General features: G+C 39.4%; 1 protein-coding gene across 1 annotated transcript in view; it reads right to left on the reverse strand.

Moving 5' to 3' along the window:
• LOC106092835 (potassium channel subfamily K member 1) overlaps positions 1 to 14,582 on the reverse strand; it is a 96,118-nt gene extending 81,536 nt beyond the window's left edge. The window contains exon 1 of the mRNA XM_059366684.1: positions 13,981 to 14,582. The gene's annotated coding sequence lies outside the window, so the exon portion shown is untranslated. The remainder of the gene's footprint in view (positions 1 to 13,980) is intronic.
• Positions 14,583 to 18,254: the final 3,672 nt, after the last annotated feature.

The following is an 18,254-nucleotide window of genomic DNA, read 5'->3' on the forward strand; positions in this document are numbered from 1 at the left end:
GCGCAATTCTTATTAGATTTGGCTGAACTTTTGCAAGAAGTGTTTTTTATGACTTCCAACAACTGTGCCAAATATGGTTTTAATTGGTCCATAACCTGATATTGCTGCCATATAAGCCGATCTGGGTTCTTGACTTCTTGAGCATCTAGAGGTCGCAATTATTATCCGCTTTGGCTGAAATTTTGTAAAACGAATTATCTTATGAACTTTAACATACGTGTCAATTATGAGCTGATACAGCTCCCATATAAACCGATCTCCCTATTTTACTCCATGAGCTTCTTAAGGGCGCAATTTTTATTCGAATTGGCTGAAATTTTACACAACGATTTCTACTATGGTCTCAAACATTCAATTCAATAATGATCCGAATCGCGCGATAACTTGATATTATAGCTCCAATATTATAGTAATTCTTTCCTTTTATCAAATGTTTGCCCAAAAAGAGAAACCGGCCAAACTTAGCACGCTTTTACTTGTTGTACTTAAAACGCTGCCATTTTTAAATAGCTAAATACTGCCAGAAGGTTAGAGAATTCAAAAATGGTCGACCTAGTGTTAAAGATATGGACCAAAAACATTTGTAGCATTTGCCTGCAACCCTATGTCCACCTCTACAACTGTCTTTAACGTGTGTGTATCGCTCAGATTAACAGATAAGAAGTTGTGGACTTTTTCCAATTTTTTGCCGTTACGACCACCGTGTGTCGTCTATCAAACCTTCTCTCAAACATGCAAAGTACTGGTTCGTCTGCTTTGGAAACATATAAAAACTCAGGTCTTCTTTAGTGAAATTCTTGTCCGGGAGAGGTGGCTGCATTCCTGAACAGCCTTAAACCATTTGTCAAGGGCTACGTCAAGAAATACCAAATCGTGTGTTCGCATTGTATAACAGTAGCAATGATTACTGATATAATGACCACTACCAACTATTGAAGCAACACGGTAGAGGCTTAGTGTACAAACTCAGGAAGGTCTATTAGAAATATTTTACAGCTTAAACCACTACTGGTGTATATGGTGAATTTGTTTGTAACACCCAGAAGGAAGAGAGATAGACCCAATAATAAGTATACCGATCGGTTCAGAAACACTTTCTTATTCGATTTCGATACGCTCTTCTGTCTGGGCTTCCATCTGCCCGTCTGTCTGTCTGTCCATGTTAATTTGTGTACAAAGTACGAGGACAGGTAGCAATTTTCATCCGCAATTTCGTCTTCAAATTTGGTACAGACATTTTTTCGGCCAAGAGACAAAGCTTGGAAATTGGAAAAAATACTATAGCTCCCATATACAATCGAATTTCTCTATAGCGAAATCCCCTGTAACAAATTGTTCTCTATAATGAATCCAGATTGAAAACACAACCTTTTTCATCCATTTTCACCTATTATATCCTCTCTATAACGAATTTCTCTATAACAAATACTTTTCTATATTGAATTGTTTTTTAAGCGCAAGTCGGAATTCTCACACATGTTTATCTCTCTATAATGAATTTGTTGGCAAACTTTTTTTTATTAAAGCTCACAAAAAGTCTTTCAATGTTGATCGTTATCGCATTTGCAAACAGCCACAAAATAAAATAGTTGCAAAATACGTTACATTTTCATTGGGTACTATGCCTAGATTCTCGGATACTCCCAGCAAGGCTCTGTGTTTGCTTTGCTTATCCAAAAACAAACAAAACAGTTGGATGTAAAAGAGTAAAATGTTCAGACTACAGACAAAACAAGCCGATTTCTGGCTTAGGTGTATATTCATATTGGCATGGCGACGCACTACCTCTTTGCAACCTAACCTTATCTAACATGCGAGTGCCTACGGGCAGACGCTTTTGTTCCATGTGTACATGACCGTACATCAGCCTTAGGAAGAACGGTGTACACGTGTTGTTCTCAAATGTTAACGATCCTGTGTGTTTTTTCCAACAGGCCGGTTTTTTGTGTCGCACAATCATAATAGATCTCTTAACCAAAGAAAATAATTAAAGTACAAATCGTAATTTCCTTCAAGTACTCCGAAAAATTTTTAAGCCGCATTTGGAGGAATATTGTTCGGATTTGATATTCCAAGAAAAAAATAAAAAGGCATTAAGTTCGGCCGAGCCGAACTTTGGATCCCCACCACCTCGGGTATATATGTAAACCACCTTTCATCAAAATCCGGTGAAAATTGCATACCTTATGTCTATATGGCAGCTATATCCAAATCTGGACCGATCTCTGCCATATTGAAGAAGTATATCAAGGGGCTTAACTTAACTCACTGTCCCAAATTTCGGCGACATCGGACAATAAATGCGCCTTTTATGGGCCCAAAACCTTAAGTCGTGGGATCGGTCTATATGGTAGCTATATCCAAATCTGATCCGATCAAGGCCAAATTGATGAAAAGTGTCCAATGGCCTAAGACAACTTACTTTCCCAAATTTCACCAAAATCGGATAATAAATGTGGCTTTTATGGGCCTAAGACCCTAAATCGGAGGATCGGTCTATATGGCAGATATATCTAAATCTGAACCGATCTGTGCCAAATTGACGAAGGATGTCAAAGGGCTTAACACAACTCACTGTCCAAAATTTCAGCAAAATTGGATAATAAATGTGGCTTTTATGGGCCTAAGACCCCAAATCGGAGGATCGGTCTATATGGCAGCTATATCCAAATCCGAACCGATCTGGGCCAAATTGAAGAGGGGTGGCGAAGGGCATAACACAACTCACTGTCCCAAATTTCAGCTAAATCGAATAATAAATGTGGCTTTTATTGGCCTAAGACCCTAAATCGGAGGATCGGTCTATATGGCAGCTATATCCAAATCTGATCCGATCAGGGCCAAATTGACGAAGGATATCGAAGGGCCTAACACAACTCACTGTCCCAAATTTCAGCAAAATCGGATAATAAATGTGGCTTTTATGGGCCTAAGACGTTAAATCGGAGGATCGATCTATATGGCAGCTGTATTCAAATCTGAACCGATCTGGGCCAAATTGACGAAGGATATCGAAGGGCCTTACACAACTCACTGTCCAAAATTTCAGCAAAATTGAATAATAAATGTGGCTTTTTTGGGCCTAAGACCTTAAATCGGCGTATCGGTCTATATGGCAGCTATATCCAAATCTGGACCGATCTGAGCTAAATTGACGACGAATGTCGAAGATCCTAACACAATTCAATGTTCCAAATTTCAGCACAATCGGATAATAAATGTGGCTTTTATGGGCCTAAGACCCTAAATCGGAGGATCGGTCTATATGGGGGCTATATCAAGATATAGTTCGATATAGCCCATCTTCGAACTTAACTTGCTTAAGGACAAAAAAAGAATCTGTGCAAAGAAATAGCAATTAAATTTGTTTGTTGCTATTAGCATCGTTAGATACGTTGGGTTTGAATAAGGGAAGTAAGATTTGATTTGTTTTCTATTGCGCTTATGAAACAAGTCGACTTAAAGAGCCCTGTTCAAATTTAGATGTGTGCTTTACAACTTGCTCTAGTTGGAGTGGTTGTAAAGCACCATGATCCATTTGACACATCCTGCTGATGATCTTTCTTGGTTGAAAATGAAATCGTGATACAGGAAACCAGTCAAATGCTTCTAGCAACAACACACTTTTTGCTGACTTTTAAATGTTTTTGCTATACTATTCTTTGAATTGAAAGCATTAAACAAATGGTCTAAAGCCGGACAATATCCTGCAATGGAATCTCAAGATTTTGAGTCCAAATAAAGAAAGCGCAAACAGACGAATTTAATTAAAATGTTGTCTAAATCGTAATGAAGTTTTGTCTCTAAGAAAATATGTTCGAGGGGGTCCAGCTCTGGCTGAAGTTTTGTCATTAGAGAATGTTACGATGATTACGATGTTTAGTCTTTAGAAAAAATTCATTAAAGTTCATATGGAAAAAATGTCATTGAATTTTTGTTTTTAAATAATTGTACCTCCATCAAATTCTATCAAATTCGGTTCAGAATTAGATATAGCTTTCAATTTCCACTTATATGGTAAGTGTAGGGTATTTTATATTCGACACCGCCCGACTTTTACCTTCTCTTGCTTGTTAAAGACGTTACTTGGTAATAATTTAGCTTTGCAATTTTAAATTTCTTAACTTTGAGTGGCAAATAGTGACTGAACGATTTTTTATATAAAACATCTCCATACAGAGTATGTTTAAAAAGGACCAGTCTAATAAACGTACATACAGGAATATATCAAGCCAAAAATAAATAGAGGTTGACTAAATGGAATAACATCCACGCCAGACCCACATGTTACACTCTTACTCTAAATTGTGGGATATCTTCATTTAAACTGACGTCTTTGCCTCATCCCATATGCCATTGGGCGCGCGCGCGCACACACACACAACCATATACGTAATTGTTTGACACCAGTTTGTTTTAGGGCAAAATGCCTTGAACAATAGCATTCAAAATTCAAATCGTGAAATATTCTCTTTTTAAACACCCACTTTAAAAAAGTTTCTTTTGAGAACAGGAACAGAACGTACTGGCCATGTAAAATGAAGCATACAACGTACAAGTGTAGAAGAGAATAAAAGACTGGCTGACTGACTGATGTTATAATCATGCAATTTGGTACGAATGTTGGGCTTGGCATTCCGGAGTTCGAGGTACCCACGATGCAGGTGGTAAGAAGTTGGCTTAATCGGAGGTTCCAAGATGTTATGATGGGAATCCAGCCAATCGATTTGCTTATAAAGAAGTCGGCGGAGAGGACTCTGTTTAGACTTTTACAGCTTGACCTGCTTAGGAACACTCCAGTTAGACATACCCGTTTACTGGACAGCACATTGAAAGACCTGCAGACGGACTAACAAGTAGGAACGGAAATACAATAGTATATCGCCGACTATATATTAGAATACCGACTCTGACAGAACGGCTGAAGGATCGAATTTTGATTACGGATGTCAATATATTTACAGATGGATATAAGATGGAGAACGGGACCGGTTGTCGCATATATGGCGGTGAACTTCACATCAACGTCTCTTTGCGAATGCGTGATGACTGCAGCATTTTCCAGGCGGAGGTTTTGCAATAACTAGGGCGGCGGAGATTGTGCTATCCAGAGGTATAAAACAATCTGACATCTCTATCTGCGGTGATAGTCAAGCAGCATTGAAGGCTTTAGTTGGTCCGAGTATAGGATCTAGGATCTAATCAAAATCTGGCTTTATACTGGGTTCCTGGACATAAGAATATTATGGGACATGAGAAGACCTTGCTCTTGGGTCAATATTGGATGTCTACCCACCACTATCGGAAAATGCCCATGGAATTAAGGAGCGTTATAGAGTAACATGGTTAAATCGCTGGAATTCAGCAGCTTTTGTTGGATGAATGCTCGAAATTGTACATAGATAGTCCTTGTCAATGGAAAAGGCACATCTGAGTATGGTTATCGGAATTATAACAGGACATAATAAGTTAAGTTAGCATGTCTCGTATCTGCATAAGAAATGATGCCTTATGTCGGTGGTGTCATGAGATCGACGCCACGGAGGACAGCTTTTACTTTCTTTGTCAACATCCAGCTCTATGTCAAAGTAGAAACAATATAGTGGATTCTTTTTTCTATCAGGCACTAGAAGAACTGAGAGGTGTAAATCCGTGCAGGAGCAAGGCATTTGCTTTTTCATCTGGGTGGTTCCAGAATGTAAGTTAAAGGACGTTTGGCTTTCTGAAGTGTATTCATCGGAAGGGGAAGAGGAATGATGAGGAATCACAATTGGCCTTAATTCGGCCAAAGTGGATGTCTAATCGACTAAGGTCTTGGCATCATCCTAACCTAACCTGGGCTTGGTCATAATAGAATGGAATAGGAAATTTAAACTCGCACAGGGCGATATGATAGACCTAGAGGGTAGAAAGAAAAAATTTGCAAAAAGTACTGAAAACGGGAGAAAGTACGTTTGGTTTGCGGGGTCGGAATTTTGCTGGATTCAGAGTCGGAGTCGAAAAAATTCTTCGACCATCAAGCTCGTCTCGAAAGTAAAATTTCTCCGCCTGAACAGCACGCTAACTTTCGAAGGAATAAAGCTAGCCGCTTGAAATTTTGCACAAATACTTCTTATTAGTGTAGGCCGGTTGGGATTGTAAATGGTCCAAATCGGTCCATCTTTTGATATATCTGCCATATAAACCGATCTTGAGTCTTGACTTCTTGAGCATCTAGAGGGCGCAATTCTTATCCAATTGGGCTGAGATTTTGCACGTGGCGTTTTGGTATCACTTTCAGCAACTGTGCTAAGTATGAAACAAATCGGTTCATAACCTAATGCAGCTGTCATATAAACCGATTTTGGGTCTTGACGTTATGAGCTACAAAGGGCGCAATTCTCATCCGATTTGGCTGAAATTTTGCATGAAGTGTTTTGTTATCCAACATCCAACAACTGTGCCGAGTACAGTCGAAATCGGTCCATAACCTGATATAGCTGCCATATAAACCTATCATGGATCTTGACTTCTTGAACCCCTGGAGGATGAAATTCTTATCCGATCGTGGCCAGCAACCGTAATAGGTTATTTATGGTGGTCACTTAAAGAAGTGGCGATGAAATGCCCACCTGTGGCGTGCCCAGTGCCACTTTCTCAGATATATATGTCATAGGACCCGCAATTTATCCACCTTTTCCTTAGCATATCGTTTATCCAGTCTCTAATGTCCTGGTCCAGCCGGTACCAGTCTAAGGTTTGGATCTATGTGTCGGTCCGCACATTTTTAAACGCTCCATCGATGTCAATGCAAACCTCCAATGTGCGCGTCTTGGCATGGAAGGATTCTTCTGTTTATTCTTCTTCTTCCGGGAGTAGGCTTAGAATGGACTTCAAAGGCCCAACAGCAGCAACGGTGGTATCAGGCCGTTGCATGTTGTCTGCTACTGAAACCTCGAATGGTGCAGCGGCTGCTCCAGGCTGCACTAGCCGACAAACGACTGGTCAGCAGGGGCTTTTGGCGAAGACACCTGGTTCGAGTCTCAAGGATAAGGCCGAACCTATTCTTTCTTCGCATGCCTATAATTTGCTTAAGCCATCGGCCTTCCCCGGTAAACCAACATGCTCTTTAAGAGGTTGGAATAATAGAAGACGCATCGCTCTCAGGTTTATTGAGAGGCGTGGTGCAAATGAACCTAAGACTCTCACTAATAGGGAGAGAGACTCCATAAATTGGGCTCGGGATTTCGCTGCACAGGCTACTCCAAAGACAACACATCTAGATTTGGAAACTGCACCGCAGTCAGCCAAAAGGCTGCGGTCACCTGGAGGGCATCCCACGCCTAAAAGAAATAGGGCGAACAACAGTAAGATGTGTCCAAGAACAAGTGACAAGTGAGAAGAACAGGGCTGCATACCTAGGAATAACTAGAGTGGGATAGTCAATGGACTGTCATCAATATGCTCCGATGTCCCTGCGAAATATCCTGGGTCTCCTCCAGTTTGTGACGATGCAGGCTGGTAACGAGGCCGATACAGACTAATTGCCTTCGGCGACCAACGCTCAATTAAAATGTATCGTTGTCCGCTAGATTAAGTCAAGAAGGAAGATACTCGACCGATGGCGCATGCTTGGATATCAAGGATTCCCTCAGATCCTGAAGCGATACTTGGAAGACTGAGGGAATGTAATCCCAATCTTTCAAGCACCGACTGGAAGACTGGATGAGGCTGATAGTGACCGGAGACATGCAGTATTCGTACTAAACTCCGGCTGTCTCGCAGACCTCAACAAGTCTGAAAGGGTTGTGTCCTACGGATTCAGCAAGTTGAAACTGAAGGTCTATAGAAGCGGTGGAATTGGGGAATCAGGAGACGACTCAGAAGTTGTTGCTGAACACTTGCCTAAAGAACTAACAACCACATCGCAAAAGTCTGGCAGATTGCAGGGGACTGAAAATTCCCCTGCCACAATCGAGACAGGAGGGGATGGCATAGAAATGGGACCCGATAAGCCCTGTGTGGGTGGGTCACAAAGTGGGACTGGGCTCAAAGTGTTCGTCAGCGGGGAGGCACAGAACTCAGAAAGTACTTCGACAGCAGAAGTTAGTGAAGCATCTAAGGAAAAATCGTCCAAGACGAGACTAACACAACAGTGGTGGAAGTTCTGAATCCTGACTATGGTCCGGTTTCTACAGATAAATCTCCACGGCACCTGATGGCAGGGGGATTTGACGTGGTACTTATCCAGGAACCATAGGTGTGTGGAGTAATGGTTCGTGGACTAAGAATTCCGGGATTTAAAATTCTCAAGGTTACGGGGATTGGGAGACACAGAGCCTGTATTCTTGCAAAGAGTGGTCGTAATGTTTATCTTCTTCCATCACTAAGCACTGAAAATTTAGTAGTAGTAGTAGTAGTAGTAGCCTTGAAATAAACAAGTCTCATTACTGGCTAGCTTCCCTATATATGGCACACGATTCAGAGATGCCGCCTTCAAACCTTAAGTCGGTGGTTGAAGCCGCTTCTGTAGGAAAGAAATCCTCATTTTAGGAAGTGATGGTAATACACATCACCAGATATGGGGAAGTTCGGATGTCAACGAAAGGGGTGAGCTGCTTATTGAATATAATATAAGTTGCAATCTGTCGATTTGTAATAAAGGGGATAAACCGACCTTTATTACCAGGAACAGGCAGGAGGTACCATATATTACCTTTGTATCGGAAGAAGATAGAAGAATATGCGACTGGGAAGTGTTGGAGAGAGACGCTGTACTGATCATCGGTATATTAGTATCAGCCTTGGAGAAAATACTGCAGAGCTGGTTGGTCTATGAAAGGACTGCAAAATACTCTTCAACAGGGCAAAAGTCACAAGAGCACCACTCGATTGGGACATAAGGCTGAGCTTAGAAAATATAACGGTGAGCTTATGAAGGCTCAGAACAAATCCTGGGTAGAATTCTGCAGCTCCGTGGAGGATACATCCGAGGCCTCTAGGCCAAGGAAGATTCTGTCCTCGAGATCTATTACGGTGGGGTATATCCAGAAGTCAGAGAATGTATGGACTCGTTGATACACATTTCCCGGGAAATTCTCCAACGGGCAACGTGGCAGCCATCTTCATTCCGAAAGCAGGAAAACCTCACCACACGAAGGTAATAGGTTTTCGTCCTATCATCCTTTTTGCTGAAGACTCTTGAGAGGTTGATAGAGACATATCTTAGGGCAAAGATCCCTGGAGATGGCCTATCGCGGCAGCAGCAAGCATATAGTAAAGGAAAATCCATTGAAACAGCCCTTAACGAATAAGTCGGCTACATAGAGGGTTCCCTCGTTATCAAGGAATATACAATGGTAGCATTTCTTGGCATTGAAGGTGCTTTCAATAACGTAAAACCGACGTCAATAATGAAAAAGTTGGAGTTTATGGGCATCAACTTACGGCATGCTTGGGATCTGTGGATCTAAACAGATGGGTCGGCAGAGGAACTCCTCAAGGAGGTGTACTGTCTCCTCTACTTTGGAATATAGCCATTAACAACATTTACGCATTTTTCTGGAAGAAAAAGGCGTAAAAGTGGTCGCGTATGCTGATGACGTGGCAATTGCAGTTAGGGTAAAGTTTCCCAACACTCAAAGAGATATGCAATACTTCAGGAAGCTCTGCAACAGCAAAGTGGGCTACTGCCTGATGTTTAATTATTAGGATCTTTGTATATCCTAATCTTCAAAATCTTAATAAAGTCCGTAATGGTTCCATCATCGGGTCCCTGTTCATTAGGCTGTATTGAGTCTACCGTCCCTGTACTGCCTGATATTGCAATATTAGGATCTTTGTATATACTAGTCTTCCAAATCTTGTGTAAATGGGCTTCTTGGGTGTAGGTTATGGTCTCATCGTCGGCTCCCTGCCTGATGTTTCAGCATTAGGATGTTTATCCATCCTAGTCTTTGTAGTCTCGAGAAAATCGTTGATGGTTCCGTCGTCGGGTCCTTGTCCGTTGTACTGCGTTGGGTCTCTCGCCCCTACATTTTCTGATGTTTTAGTATTAGGATATTTGCTTAGTCTTGCCAATATTGAGAGGAAGATGACTCAATATGAAGATATTTGCCTATCCTTGTCTTACCAATCTTGAAAACGACGGCCAGGGCACCGTAGTACACCATGCGTTTAGTCTTAGCCAAACTAGTCACGGAGACTTGATCAATACTCACCACAAGGAGATTTCCTTCCTCCTTCTCCTCCCTGTGGAAAACCTGTCATTTCCCCCGGACCAAATATTGGTTTTGCTTGTTTAAGACTTGCCTTCCGTCGCGATTTCGCCGCTCACATCATTGATGAAGACCGTCACCTTTGTGAGCTGTGGGATGTCCATCTTTCTCACAAGGTCGAGCTTTGCGCCCCAATTGTAAACCATGATTAGCCATTCCTGGTTTACAATTGCTTCATGTGACGGTGACAAGACTTTTTGGTACGTCCATGGTCTACGACAGAAATGTTTGGATATCCACTGCTCCAAAGCAGCCTCAATGAAGACGATGTCATCACCTGAAATGGAAAATTACTTCCGGTGGCCGTTTGAAGGTTCACATTTTAGAATGTGCGCTTGGTTAAGTAAGCACGACCATTTTGACTTTGCTAACGGAAATTCACCATACTTGTGCAACGCAGCAACTCGCCGAAACTTTGCAGGTGTTGTTGCAGGTTTTTGGTACCACCACCAAGGCGCTTGGCAACGCTACCAGGTTAATTTTAATGGTTTGCGATTTGTCCACTTTTAAGTGTTTGGGTTCATCAACAATAGCCAGTTGTGATTTCTAGGCATATATAACACTAAAACGCATGAACTCTATCCAGAAAAACTTTCTGTTTTAAACAAATTCAGAAGCAAAAGCTTTTGGTGGCTTGTAAATGATATAATGAGCTGTCATTAAAACAAATATCATGTAGCTGTCATTTCTATTGTAGTTTGACAGATATGTAGATATAGATAGCTATACCAGTGTGAACTTGGCAACAATTCATGTCAGCTAACCATATGTTTAATTGGTTTCGAGCTCCGACTTCAATCATTAGATTTTGAAATTCGCTGCTAAAAATCTAAGTCAACTAAATAAGTAAATGTGGATTTTCGATTATGATAGTTAAGATATTTTTATGTATTTTTCACACACTTTGAGAAATTTGTTCTTGTTGGCGTTCTAGTTGCTACTTCTCTTTAACCAACCTGGTTCAATGCTTTATTCGATTCTCTTGTATACTAGTTCCTCCAGTTGTATGTTTTACTGCTGTCCTATATCGCAGACAGCGTTTGTAGAACAATTCTTATCTGAAACGCATCTCCGCATAGGCTTTACTATAATAGGGGAACGAAATATCAACCAGTGGCCCAATAGCCTTATCAATCCAATCAAATAAATGTTATTCAGTCCAGTCATTCTCTTGATTTAAAGATGCAGGGTATTTCAGCTCAATAAATCGTCTTAGAATTTAAAGACGAGTAAAAATATATATCGTTATGGGGTCAGAAATGGATTTTCCAATGTTTTGGCAATGGAAGAACTAAATGAATATACCTCCTATCCTATGGTGGTGGGTATAGAAACATATATGATTGGTTTTTAATTACGTTTTTGTCAAATTTTCGGATAATATTGTGTTAGGCCCTGAGAAAATTAAAATTTGGGATCATGTCCCTGACATGATCTTGACAATGTGGGTATTGCATGAAAGGCTTTTTAAGTAAAGTACGAACCTGGTAACCAAATTGAGCGTAAGTGACTCGAGGACAGCCGACCTCCAAACGCACATGTGGGTCAAATAAATAAAACTTCTTTGGGAATGGAGTACAAATCTGATATCCAAAATTGGCGCCAAATGTCGGGTGCCTGTCCTACTCCCAAATGGGCTAGGCGAATGACCGGGTGAAACAGGGTCACCTCACCTATGAAAACTCTTCTTCAATGGTAGGGATAATTTGGGACTATATTAAAAAGTCATTGGGAGAAGATTACAAAACTACAAACAGATTCATAGTATTTTTTTTAAATTTGGCATAGTCGTGTCTAGGACGTTAAAAAAGCATTGTAAATGCAAAATGCAAATTTTGCTCATGAACATTCCACTAAGAAACAGGGGCAAACTTCTCACATATCAATGAGTGCAATCCGATTCAAATTTAAGCTCAATGATAAGGGGCCTCCTTTTTATAGCCGAGTCCCAACGGAGGGCCGCAGTGCGACACCTCTTTGGAGAGAAGTTTTACATGGCATAGTACTTCACAAATGTTGCCAGCATTAGGAGGGAAAAACCACCGCTGAAATTATTTTTTTTTATGGTCTCGCCAGGATTCGAACCCAGGCGTTCAGCGTCATAGGCGGACATGCTAACCTTTGCGCTACGGTGGCATTGTAATTTTGCATTTCTCAAGAATATATATATACCATATGCTTCAGCCCACATCTAGAATGCATCCCCGCACTTAATGTTGTCGTTTGCACAACATTTTTTACAGATTCTTCTTCTATATTTTGGAATAAGGAAAAAGTCGAAGATGAAGATGAACTGAAACGTGTCAAAGCAAAACAGCGGTAAAAAAGAAACCAAATATTTAGAATGGACGACATTAAAAAGCAGGCCCAGCTAGTCTTTTTGCAGAACATTTCCAAATAAACCTTAGTGGTTAAAATTGGCCTAAAGAAAAAGGTGTGTGAATTTCTCTAAAAATGAAATTTGAAGTTAATTGTCTCTAACGACAAAATGTCCATGTTTTGTTTTTGTTGTTTATTGGACTTTTAAACTCCTTTCAAAAGTGTTTATATTATGGCAAAATATGGGTGGAAATCGGACAATACAAATATAAGGAAATTGTATTTAAATATGAACTAATTTCCACAGACTTAATTGATAAGGTTATATTTTGCTGAGATAAGTATACAAATGTGCATAAGATTGTAAAGTTATTTGAGCTATATTGAAATCTGCTGTTTTTAACTTTTCCAATTTCAAAAGCCTTCTTCCCTTACTAAATACTAAATTTCCCATGAACATTCCATTAAGAAACAGGTGATACTTCTATTATATCAATGAGTGCAGTCCGATTAAAGTTTAACTTCAATGATAAGGGACCTCTTTTTTATGCCGAGTTCGTGCGGCGTGATATTAATATTCACACCCTCTTATCAACCTTTCCGATCTTCTTTCTCTTCTTTCTTTTCAATCTCTTTTCAATAATAAATGAAATAAAAAATTTATTAAGAGACATGCGCGGATATGGCAAAATCGACTTAAAGAGTAAATCTGGCCCGATCTATATACTATACTATATAATAAATGTTGGAATTCGCTAGATACAGCAGGTTTAAAATTCATATATGTCATTTTCTGATTAACATCTTGAGGCATAAATAGCAAACTAAAGAGATAAATGTATTACATCTATTGTTTTTGTCCATACTCTAAGAAGCTGTCGTAGAATGACTAGGGGTTTAAGGCCTTCTGTAACACAAGTTTCTAGAAGTTGTAGGGTAATTTTTCACTAGTATTTAACCGCTGGGTTATTTATTTCCTTGCATTCTCCCTGGTTTTGTCACTTTAACCAACTACTAACTGTGTTATCAATCCCATGGCAGCCGGTTGTACGTACCGGATTGACCCGATGAAGTTCTTCATTGGCAAGGGCTGCCGCCTCAGTGTACAACACACTGCTACAACAACAACTAACTGTGTTATGGGTAAAACGAAAAAAGAGCCATATGTTTACAGTTTCATCTTTTTAAGGTGGCGAAAATCGTCTCCCTTTTTCTTCAGGGATCTAAAACAAACATTTTAAGAAGTTGTTACCTCCACACATAGTAAGTCAAACAACAACGCCATAAAAGTCATACGCACTTTTGTCTATTTACAATGGGAGGTGGGAGATAGAAAACGTTCATTTTTTTCTCTATTTTTGCACTGAAAATCCACAAAGACCCTTAAGAATAATCATTCACTTACTTGAAACTTTTGCTGTTGCGGAAAACCTCAGGAGATTTGATATTCAGTAACGTCGTTATTTATATTACCACTATTGTTGTTGCGTCGTAGAAGAACAAGAACACACCGTTCGCACTTAACCGCGCGTATAATGAATGCCCTTCCGAAAAACACTTTTGGACGGCTTTTTATAGATATTCTTTTTTTAAGATATGGAACTTTCGTTTCGTTTCCTTTCGGTTTGGTTGGTTTTATTTTCGATGTTCTTACACTTGCCGAATTGCTCAGTCAGCACATTTCGCTACCGCTACTCATTCTTTGTCTTATATTTTGAAGCGTTCTTCTTCAACGTGCATGTGATGTGAAATTAATTTAGAATTAAAAGAAAGGTATTACTTTTCGAGCTTAAATCACTTAATAATAATCGCCTTAAAAATGCGCTGCCGGTCTGATGTTGTGGTTAAGGAGATCTGTTGTTGCTGCTTTTACGGCCTTTGGTGTTGGTGTTTGTGTTGTCGTAGTCGTAGTCGATGTTTTTGTTATTGTTCTATTTATAATTAAACGCATCACAGGATGTTTTCACTTTCTGTTGTTGTGTGATGAACGAACGTTAACAATGTAGACATGTGAGTTGTCAGTAAGTGACTCCAGCTTCAGCTCTTTTGCCTACGATAGACCACGAGAGTGAGAGTTATTTACGTTGGCACTGGTGGTGCCAAAGAGAAGAATGTCCCCCCCGAAAAAAGTTAATTACAAAAACACTTCTACCTCGTCTCCTACAACTCGTGTCGCACATACGAACACATCTGTTTGACTTGCAAGGTGTTAGGCCGTGCGTGTAAGTGTGTCAGGGAGTGTTTTTAATGCGTTACTCAAATTTAAGCCCTCTTTTTGGACGCATTTATTAAGAATTATTTATTAATTTTCCTTATGTGGGTAAAAGCACTTAAAACTCCCGAACGATTTATGCCACAAAAAATATTAAGTAAGTATTTTTCTACACTTTTTCGTTTCTTTGGCAAAGAGAGGTTTTGTATGAGCGTGTGTAAGTGTGTGCTTTCGTTTCCAATCGGTCCGAATAGATAGGTTGGATGGTGAATTTTGTCGGCTACTTTCGGCGGCGTTGTGTTCTCGTGTAACTGCTCGAAAAGACTGAAAGTATTTTATGGCGAAATCAAGTGGCAAAGCGTCAGTGGCAGGATATTACATTTCGTGTTCATCGGTTGGTTCTACTGGCTTTTTGGTTCAGTTCGTACGTTGTCCGTGAATTTGATTGTTCGTTCAGTGTTCCCACAATACTCACACTATGGGGGGAGTGAATTCGGTCGATTGGTTGGCTGAGCCGTAGCTGTGCACTCTATACTAAAAAGTAATACTTTCTGGAATGCTGTGAGTAAGTGGTTGCTTGTGTGGTTGACGTCCATCATACAGTGGGTGACATTGATAAGGACATTGGAGCAATTGGAGTGATGTCCTTATATATTTGTACTCAAATTTACAAATGTGAAATCGGGGAAAATCATGTTAAAGAAGCCTATAATATAAAAGAATTTTGATTTAGACATACTCACTCAGAGAAATATGTTAGTAAAAACAGCAAAAATGTTAGCTGTAATAGCAGAAAGTCTGCTGAAAATGTGATAGTAGTAATTTGTTGCGCAAAATGTAAACATTTTCTGCTGTATTTCTAAATTTTTTTTATTCCATCTTATCTTTCAGTTTTACAAGCATATTAGGTAAAATTTTTAAAATGTTATACTTTTTAATCGAATTTAAATAACAGCGAACAAAATAACTACTAACATTATGTATATATGTTCTAAAACAAAATAATAACAGCTAGATTGGCAAAGTTTTAATTTATATATAGCAAATGCCTCAGTCGATGTTTAGAAGTTAAAAAATTTTGAATGGAATTATTCAAAAGTTTAAAAATTATAATTTAATTTCAGCAGACAGTGTTTGCTGATATCAGCAGACTAATTTTTATGGGCTTAAAATAAGCATGAGCAAGCAAACATAAACAAGTAAAAAGGTACTACCTATATATGTTAATCCCCTTTCGTGCACTTATGCATCCAAATTCGGCACGGACATTGAGTGGTCTAATAAATAAATATCACTGTTCAATTTCGTAGAACAAAATATTTTTTGGCAGCTATATCCAAATATAAACCATAAAGGATATGGATGTCGAAAAGCCTAACATAAGCCACTGCGTCAAATTTCAACGAAATCGGATAATAAATGCACTTTTTATAGGGCCGAGATTTTATGGAATTAAGGCCCTAAATATGAAGATCGGTCTATATGACAGCTATATCTATATAGTCTGATCTGATTTATATTTGGGTCGGATGTCGGACTATTTCGATTTCAAACGGAATCGGCTAATAAATAAAGCTGTCATGAGCTTCAGACTTGTAATCCTCATATCGGTCTATATAATAGTTATATTTATATTTAAATACAGTCCGATCATATTTTACCATATTTGAGTCAGATGGCGTGTGGCATAAATCAGCCAAATCGGGTAATAAATAAAGCATTTATCGGCATTAAACCCGTTTCTCCCAGATCGGAAGATTTGGTCCGTTCAATAACTTAACAAGCGTACATCAAAAAGACGTATCTGTGCCGAATTTCAGCTCAATATCTCAATGTTTAAAGGCTGTAGAGTGATAACAACAGACGGACGGACAGGCACACGGACATCGTTAAATCGTCTTAGATTTTTACGACTTTCCGAAATATATATATTTGTAGGGTCGGAAATTTATATTTCTATGTGTTGCAAACGGAATGACTAAATAAATAAACCCCCTATCCTATGGTGGTGGGTATAAAAATAGATGGCGAAGTTGCATACCAAAGGCAAAGGAAACTAAAACATAAAACAGTGTCATTATAATCCAAAATTGTTCTTTAAATATAAAAAACTACAACAACCCAGAAATGGTTAGGCTAATGAATATTCGATAAAATGGCTAAAGATCTGAAAATATCTCGTGAATAATGAAAAACGAGCTTAAGGTAAAGCCTTCCAATTTGCAAAAGACACACTGGCTTGACTGACGAACATCCGCACTCTAATAATCTTACCTACACTAAAGCAAAAGAGTTACTCCCGAAAGAGCAAACGAGTTGCCGCCCTTGCACGAACATGGTGAATTTCCGAACATCGTGTTCTCTGCCGGGAAAAATTTCCCAATTAGGCAATTCGTAAACTCTGAAAGTGATCGTCTTTGCTTAACCGAGAATTTGTGCTTACTGAGGGCCACCCAAGTAAATTTTCCATTTTAAGGGATGATATGTTACCGCCGATGGCCGCTCTTCAACAGTTTTTACTGAGCCCTGAGTTAAAGTAAATGCAGCTCATTATCCCGAAATCATTTTTGAAGCTGCTTCGGAGCAGTGGATACGCCAAGTGCCAATCATATGGATTTTTCTATTTAGACCATTTTAGATAGCAACGTAAGGACTGCAAAATATGCCAGTATGGAGGCGTTGATGAAAGCCGTAGTACGGGAGTGGGCCAAATTACATTCGGGCAGCTTGCTACCCGTTTTTTGGCCGATTTTTAAGGCAAAATGTGGTCGTATCGCAAAAGAGAACGGATTCTGAAATTTAGATTCTTTCCACACATTTTTGTCATTTGAATCAATACAAAGATATCTTCACACAAAACTTGTGGTCGTTTGTATTTGTATGCAACACTTCGTATCAGCTGAACTGTATGTGTGATATATCCTAAGCACAATTTGTAGTTTTACCTAGATTTTAGATACTACAAATATGTTATAGCTTTATCCAATATTTTTACTATTGGGTTGCCTAAAAAGTAATTGCGGATTTTTTAAAAGAAAGTAAATGCATTTTTAATAAAACATAGAATGAACTTTAATCAAATATATAATTGCCATTTTGTTCGATAACCTTTTGCCATCTTCCTGGCAAATTTAGTATTCCACGCTCATAGAACTTCTGGCCTTTATCTGCAAAAAACTGAACCAAGTGCGATTTTATAGCCTCATCATTTCCGAAAGTTTACCATTTAAGGAGTTCTGCAAAGATCGAAATAAATGGTAGTCTGATGGTGCAAGGTCAGGGCTATATGGTGGATGCATCAAAAGTTCCCAGCCAAGCTCCCTCAGTTTTGGCGAGTGACCAAAGATGTGTGCGGTCTAGCGTGGTCCTGGTGGAATATGACACCTTTACGATTGACCAATTCTGGTCGCTTCTCCTTGATGGCAGTATTCAATTTTCCAATTGTTGACAGTAAACATCCGAATTAA

The sequence above is a fragment of the Stomoxys calcitrans genome, chromosome 4 (assembly GCF_963082655.1).
Source record: "Stomoxys calcitrans chromosome 4, idStoCalc2.1, whole genome shotgun sequence".
NCBI lineage: Eukaryota > Metazoa > Arthropoda > Insecta > Diptera > Muscidae > Stomoxys > Stomoxys calcitrans.